General features: G+C 38.2%; 1 non-coding gene across 1 annotated transcript; it reads right to left on the bottom strand.

Moving 5' to 3' along the window:
• Positions 1 to 2,284: 2,284 nt before the first annotated feature.
• LOC141710014 (small nucleolar RNA R71) lies at positions 2,285 to 2,391 on the bottom strand. Its single transcript, XR_012570558.1, has one exon. It is a non-coding gene; the product is annotated as a small nucleolar RNA R71 (small nucleolar RNA).
• Between the last annotated feature and the right edge of the window lie 4,952 nt (positions 2,392 to 7,343).

The raw sequence follows: 7,343 nt of genomic DNA, 5'->3' as shown, positions 1-7,343 counted from the left end.
CTGAAGCATCCTCTTCTTTCCAGCTGCATCCAAATCCTGATTCAATTTCTTCAAAGCCCAATATGCTTTATGCTACAGCTCTACCAGAAAATGACACCCCTTACCATAAACCAACTGATACGGTGACATCCCTAGCGGAGTCTTGTATACTGTTCGATAAGCCCAAACAGCTTCATCAAGCTTCAAAGACCAATCCTTCCTCGATGGACACACAACTTTCTCTAAAATGTGCTTGATCTCTCTGTTAGATACCTCGGCTTAACCATTCGTCTGAGGTTGATAAGCTGTAGTAATGCGATGATTCACATTATACCTTTGCATCATAGTAGTGAAGTTGCGGTTGTAAAAATACGACCCCTCATCACTAATTATGACTCTTGGAGTTCTAAATCTTGTGAATATCTGCTTATGAATAAAATTAAGCACTACTTTCGCATTGTTCGTTGGCAACGCCTTAACTTTAACCCATTTCGACACATAATCAACCACCAACACGATATACTGATTGTTACAGGATGAGATAAATGGCCCCTTGAAGTCAATTCCCCAAACATCGAAGACCTGAACCTCGAGAAGCATATTAAGAGGCATCTCATCCCTCTTAGACATATTACCCACATGTTGACATCGATCACATTTCAAAACAAACTGGTAAGCATCTTTAAACAAGGTTGGCCAAAGGAAACCTGCTTGCAGAATACTGATAAGTGGATTTTATATCAACTGATAAGTCGAAATTGAAGATTTTAAGAGTCATGGTCATCCTAGACCCTATATATACCCATAAAGAGACGTTTTTAACAAGGAGGAGGCCTGGGAGAGCAATAAGAAGACCTATAGAGCATGAGACGGCTACGGAGAAGAAGACTTTTGTTTTCTTTGATTTAGGCGATACTTGGATGCTTGTTTTCTATTTGTCTTTGAACCCTAGTACTCTTATATTGTTTATTATTATGATTTTATCAGAACCCACGTTGATGATGACTCCGATTATGGGCTAATCGTTATCGTGGTGTTCTAGCGGATTTACTTATGGATTTATATAGTTAATTTGTTTCGATAAATTGGTGTGTGGTGATTGATTGATATCCTAGTATTTGTTATGCTTATTCGTCTTATGTGCATAGCTAACATATAAGATAGCGTGTTAATCTCTATTAAAGTGACAATGAATATAAAGATTTAGAACTTTCCATGCTAGCATAGGTTAATGTATTTGTTATGCATGATTCGTAGGTAATTTTAACCATCTTACGTGCCCTATGTAATCACGATAGATAACTTGTTCATTAAACCTTTATGTTGTCAAATTCTATAGACATATAGGGTCTCAACATAATTGGTGTCTATTCAGCTTCTATCTCTTTTGTGGATGTCTGTTAGTAGGGTATTCGTACAACGAAAGTTGGCAATACTAGTTTCGTGTTACCTAATTAGTTATCATCACCATTGCATGCCAAGGTTAAGAACAATGACTTTGAATGAAGTAGTAATGAAGTTAGAATCCCATGTTTGTCTCATATAAGTAATTCAACCTCAATTCTCTTAGTTAATGCTATTTAGTATAATCTCTTAGTTTAATCAAAACCCAAATTTTTATTTGTCTTAGCATTGAGCGATAACCATACATTGTTGCATAGGTGCATAAATTGAACTTAACCTAAACTAGTCTCTATGGGAACGAATCTGATCTATATCTTATACTACTTGTGAATGGGTATACTTGTGTGAATTTTAGCGCATGTTTTCGCCCTAACAAGTTTTTGGTTCCGCTGTCGGGGACTCGGTGTTAATTTTTAGTTTATGTGCTTGTCATCAGTGGTCGTTAAAGTTCACTGACTCAGACTCTTTTACTTTCACGGTTTATTTGTTTGTGTTTCAGGTACTCATTACAATGGGAGATCCAGCAATACGAACGAAAGCCTTGATTGATTTTTCTCAACCCAAGATCAATGACATTCAATCTAGCATTGTCAGGCCAGCTATCACAACTAATACCTTTGAGATCAAGCCTGGTATAATTCAATGGGTGCAGAATTCAATCCAGTTTGGGGGTTCTTCAACGGAAGATCCCAATATGCACATTAGAGATTTTATTGAGATCTGCGACACCTTCAAGTTCAACGATGTTTCTGAAGATGTTGTGAAGCTGAGACTATTCCCATCCTCTCTGAGGGACAAGGCTAAAAGCTGGTTACACTCTCTACCAGCTGGTTCGATTACTACTTGGGAGGATCTTGCTCAAAAATTTCTTATTAAATTCTTCCCTATGGTGAAGACAGCTGCAATCAGAAACGCTCTTACTCAATTTGCGCAGCAATCGGGAGAATCTTTATGTGAAGCTTGGGAGCGCTACAAGGAGATGCTTAGGAAGTGTCCTCATCATGGAATACCTGATTGGATGATCATCAATTGCTTTTATAACGGTTTGGGAGCACAGTCTAGACCCATGCTCGATGCAGCATCAGGTGGAGCATTATGGGCAAAGAGCTATGAGGAAGCTTATGATCTAATTGAACTCATGGCTGCTACTGGATATTAGTATCCAACCTAGAGATTACCACAGGGCAAGGTAGCAGGAGTTCTTGAAGTGGATACAGCTACGACTATCACTGCTCAACTAAAGGCGCTGTCTATGAAGATCGATTTGCTGGCTAACTATGAAGTTCAGCAGAGGACGAGTGTTTGTGAGCTTTGTGCAGGTTTGCATGCAACGGAGCAATGTGCTATATCTAGTGAATCAACTCAGTTTATGAGCAACTTTGAAAGATCGCAGCAACCAGTTCTAAACACTTATCATCTTGACAACTGGGATCATCCTAACTTCAGCTAAAGAAATAAGCAGAATGCGATGCAACAGTCTTATCAGCAGTTTGGAAATGATCAATTTAATCCTCCTGGTTTTCAGCAACAATTTGCACCAAGACAACAACTCCAACTTCAATAACAAACTCATGATGCAGGTCAATCTTCAAATGAAAATTCTGAATTGGAGGAGTTTAGGCTTATGTGCAAAAATTGGGCTCTTATATGCCAAAGCCAGGCTGTTTCTATCAAGACTCTGGAGAACCAGATAGGAAAAATTGTTAACGCTTTATTGAATCGACTACCCGGAACGCTTTCTAGTGATACAGAAGTTCCAGGCAAGAGGGAAGCAGAAGAGCAGGTTAAGGCAATTACATTGAGGTCTGGGAAGGTTACAAGCCCTGAAAAATCTCAAGTCCCAGAATCTGAAGTTTTGGCTGAAAAAGATGTGCAGAAGGAAGCAGAAGTGGAATCAAGGAAGAAAACTGTGGAACACACTCCTCCTGAGGGTAATACGGGGGAGAAACAAGTCTATCCTCCACCTCTTTTTCCTAAAAGGCTGCAGATGCAGAAGTTGGATAAGCAATTTGCTAAGTTTCTAGAGGTGTTCAAGAAACTTCACATCAACATACCTTTCGCTGAAGCTCTTGAATAGATGCCTAGCTATGCGAGGTTTATGAAAGGTATTCTCTCTCGGAAAGTGAAGCTCGATGACTTAGAGACCGTTGCTCTAACGGAGGAATACAGTGTTGTGCTGCAACAGAAGTTACCTCCGAAGCTTAAAGATCCTGGAAGCTTCACTATTCCTTGCACCATCGGAAACTTATCATTCGATAAGTGTTTATGTGATTTGGGAGCTAGCATCAATCTGATGCCCTTGTCTATCTTCAAAAATCTTGGTCTACCTGATCTGAAACCGACATAAATGTTATTGCAACTAGCTGATCGTTCCATCGCTTATCCGTGAGGAATAGTGGAGGATGTCTTGGTTAAGGTGGATAAACTCATCTTCCCTGCTGACTTTGTAATTCTTGATTTTGAGGAGGATAAGAAGATTCCCATTATCCTGGGAAGACCATTCTTAGCTACAGGCCGAACTATGATCGATGTACAAAAAGGAGAGCTTACGATGAAGGTTAACGATCAAAAGGTCACTTTTAATGTGTTCAAGGCAATAAAGTTACCCACAGCTAAGGAAGAGTGCATTAAAGTAGAGTGGGTTGAAGATGAAGAAGGAGCAGAGCAAATGCAGGTTTTGAATGCACCTCTATGGAAGAGGAAGTTGGATATGCCATTTGATTCTCTTGGGTTAGTAGAGCTGAAAATTTCTCAAGAGTGTCTCGAGCCGCCTATTGAAGATACTCCCACACTTAAGCTCAACCCACTACCAGATCACTTGAGTTATGCTTTCTTAAGTGCACCCCTTGACAAGGGGTTGGGATATATTTTTTATGATATAGAGGGTGGCCGAACAGATCCTCTTGTGCCTACAGAGGGTTTTTTTTCCTGTGTAGCAGGCAGTTGATAGGACTGGTGTTGGTGATGAGCAGTACAGGCGATTGACTAGGCATATGCAGGCCATGCACGTCATTCACTATCAATTTGCTATAGATTTGACACACGCTCTCGGTACTGTTTCCTGAGACATTGGTGTTGAGGTTGATTGGCCACCTGATCCTCCACCCAAAGAGAGTGATCTTTCTGACGACTAGGTATGCCTGAAATCCTTATTATTGCCTTCGATGAGGGCATTGAAAATTTTAAGTTTGGGGGTGATAATGTAAGGATTAGTTTTTGTGTGTCCATATAGATTCATATAGATTCATATTGTATATTTAGTTGTAGTTCATTCATATTTTTGCATGATTGTTCATTTAGGACATATTTGTTTGCATTTTTGCTCGTGTTATTATGTGAGTCCATGTAGTTGCATTTGCATGCATATAACATGATCCCTTAGGTTGAGCTATTTCTGATTGATTGGTTGATGTTGATGTGAGTGTAGTGATGATGAATAGATGGATGTTTAAGTCCTATTGAATTGATTTGCATGCCAGAAACAAATATTTTCACAAAGTCTTATAGGGTTACTTTTGATCTAGATCATGATCATACTTATTTTTTGTTGAGATTTAATCACTTGGTTATATTTAGAATTTGTGATACTCTGGTACTGACAAAAAGAACACTGAATTTTTAAATCAGAGAAAAGCTTGGATTTCATTGCTTATTGTGAATAAGGCTAGGCGTCAAATGGCTAGTAGCCGGCTCATTATTTTATGAGTAGTCTAGGGTTGAATGAGATGGAGCGAAACACACTCATTCAAAAATTGTTGAAAAAAAAGAAAAAAAAGAAAAAAAGAAAAGAAAAAGAAAAGAAAAAAATGTGTTTATGCATAATTGATCAAGAGTGAGCTCTTTAATACTCGAGTTATTAAGTTCTAGGGGACTTTATGCCTAGTGACCTAAGGCTTTTATAAGTCTAGGATCCGCTAACCTAACGCTCCCTACATAGTTATTATTGTATAAGTCTTTTAGGACCTCATTCATTGCACGGTCAGATAAGCATATTTTTATGTGTTCAATAATAGCGTAAATCCTTGTATAACTCTAGTAGAAATAAGATGTTGTGAGTCATTATATGTTTATTATCTATTCTGTTTATAAACTTGTCATTGTTTTGATGATAGATGAGTTATGGTTATTGATCTAGTATTGAGAGTATATATATTAAGCATCCACACACACACATTTCTGGTTTGTGAGTTGGTTTGTGGGATTTATTCGAGCTTTATTTTGAGTCATTGCATTCTTAGAGGCATTGGCTTATTCATTTGGTTATGGTTATTCTGAGGGGATCGATTGCATTATCAATTAGTTGCATTCATATAGTTGCATTCATGTATTAGGTTTGTTTTATAGATTTAAGTCTGTTTATGCTTGAGGACAAGCATCGATTCAAGTTTGGGGGTGTGATAAGTGGATTTTATATCTACTTGGAATGCTTCATTACAGGCTTAAGTTGGTGTTTTGGACTAAAGTTGTTGGTATTTTTTATGTGTTTTTGTGTTATTGCATTTCAGGCATCAGTTATATGAAGAAAGGAGTTTTTTAAATAAATATGCTGAAAATAGATCAGAATTGGAAGCCTAGGCCATTCTCATTTTGTAGAGAATTTTGTTACCTTCGCGTGGGCAGTTGAATCGCCTAATTCTGACGAGAAGAACTCAAGATATGGCCAAAAGAACATTTGTCAGAAAAATTCCAGAATGTCAGTGCGGCCGCGCCAGAAGGCAGCGCCCGCGCCAGAAGGCAGCGCCCGCGCCGCTGAAACATTATTTCAGCGCGGCCGCGCCCGGTTTCTACCCCAGAATCCTGATTTTAGTCGAAATTGAAGATTTTGAGAGTCCTTGTCATCCTGGAGCCTATGGGATAATCGTTATCGTGGGGTTTTAGCGGATTTACTTATGGATTTCTACAGTTAATTTATTTCGATATCTTGGTGTATGGTGATTGATTGATATCCTAGTATTGGTTGTGCTTATTCGTCTTATGTGCGTAGCTAACATATAAGATACCGTGTTAATCTCTATTGAAGCGAGAATGAATATATAGATTTAGAACTTACCATGCTATCACAGGTTCATGTATTTGTAATGCATGATTCGTAGGTAATTTTTACCATCTTACTTGCCCTATGTAATCACGATAGATAACTTGTTCATTAAACCTTTATGTTGTCAAATTCTATAGACATATAGGATCTCAACATAATTGGTGTCTATTCAGCTTCTATCTCTTTTGTGAATGTCTATTAGTAGGGTATTAGTACAACGAAAGTTGGCGATTACTAGTTTCGTGTTATCTGAGTAGTTGTCATCACCATTGCATGCCAAGGTTAAGAACAATGACTTGAATGAAGTAGTAATGAAGTTAGAATCCCATGTTTGTCTCATATAAGTAATTCAACCTCAATTCTCTTAGTTAATGATATTTAGTATTATCACTTAATTTAATCAAAACCAAAATTGTTATTTGTCTTAGCATTGAGCGATAACCATACATTGTTGTATAGGTGCATAAATTGAACTTAACCTAAACCAGTCTCTGTGGGAACAAATCTGATCTATATCTTATACTACTTACGAACGCGTATACTTGCATGAATTTTACGTGTTTTCACCCTAAAAAATGCGAGTTGCTGTCTTTTCTCCACCATAATGTCCTCCATAAGCTGTTGAGTGGAAATCTCTCAAGATCCCCCCCGTTTCACTGTAAGGAATACATCTCCTGATGATTTGGTCAGCTCCTTATCGAAAAAGAAATGGCTCATCCCACATATACCACTTCACTTCATGTAGAAACTTCTTTCTTTGAGCATAAGATAAGTGGGGAGGCATGATATTACTCACAAGGTAGTTCACAATGTCTGCAAACCACGGTTCATCTTCTTGCACTCCAAATAGCTGCTCGTCGGGAAAAGACTCATTTATCAATGTCTTATCTAATGAAGTAGCATTAGGATTCTCTAAATGTGA

The sequence above is a fragment of the Apium graveolens genome, chromosome 2, assembly GCF_009905375.1.
Source record: "Apium graveolens cultivar Ventura chromosome 2, ASM990537v1, whole genome shotgun sequence".
NCBI classification, from domain to species: domain Eukaryota; kingdom Viridiplantae; phylum Streptophyta; class Magnoliopsida; order Apiales; family Apiaceae; genus Apium; species Apium graveolens.
The sequence above is the reverse complement of the archived record's forward strand: the minus strand, read 5'-3'. Positions and strand labels throughout refer to the sequence as shown.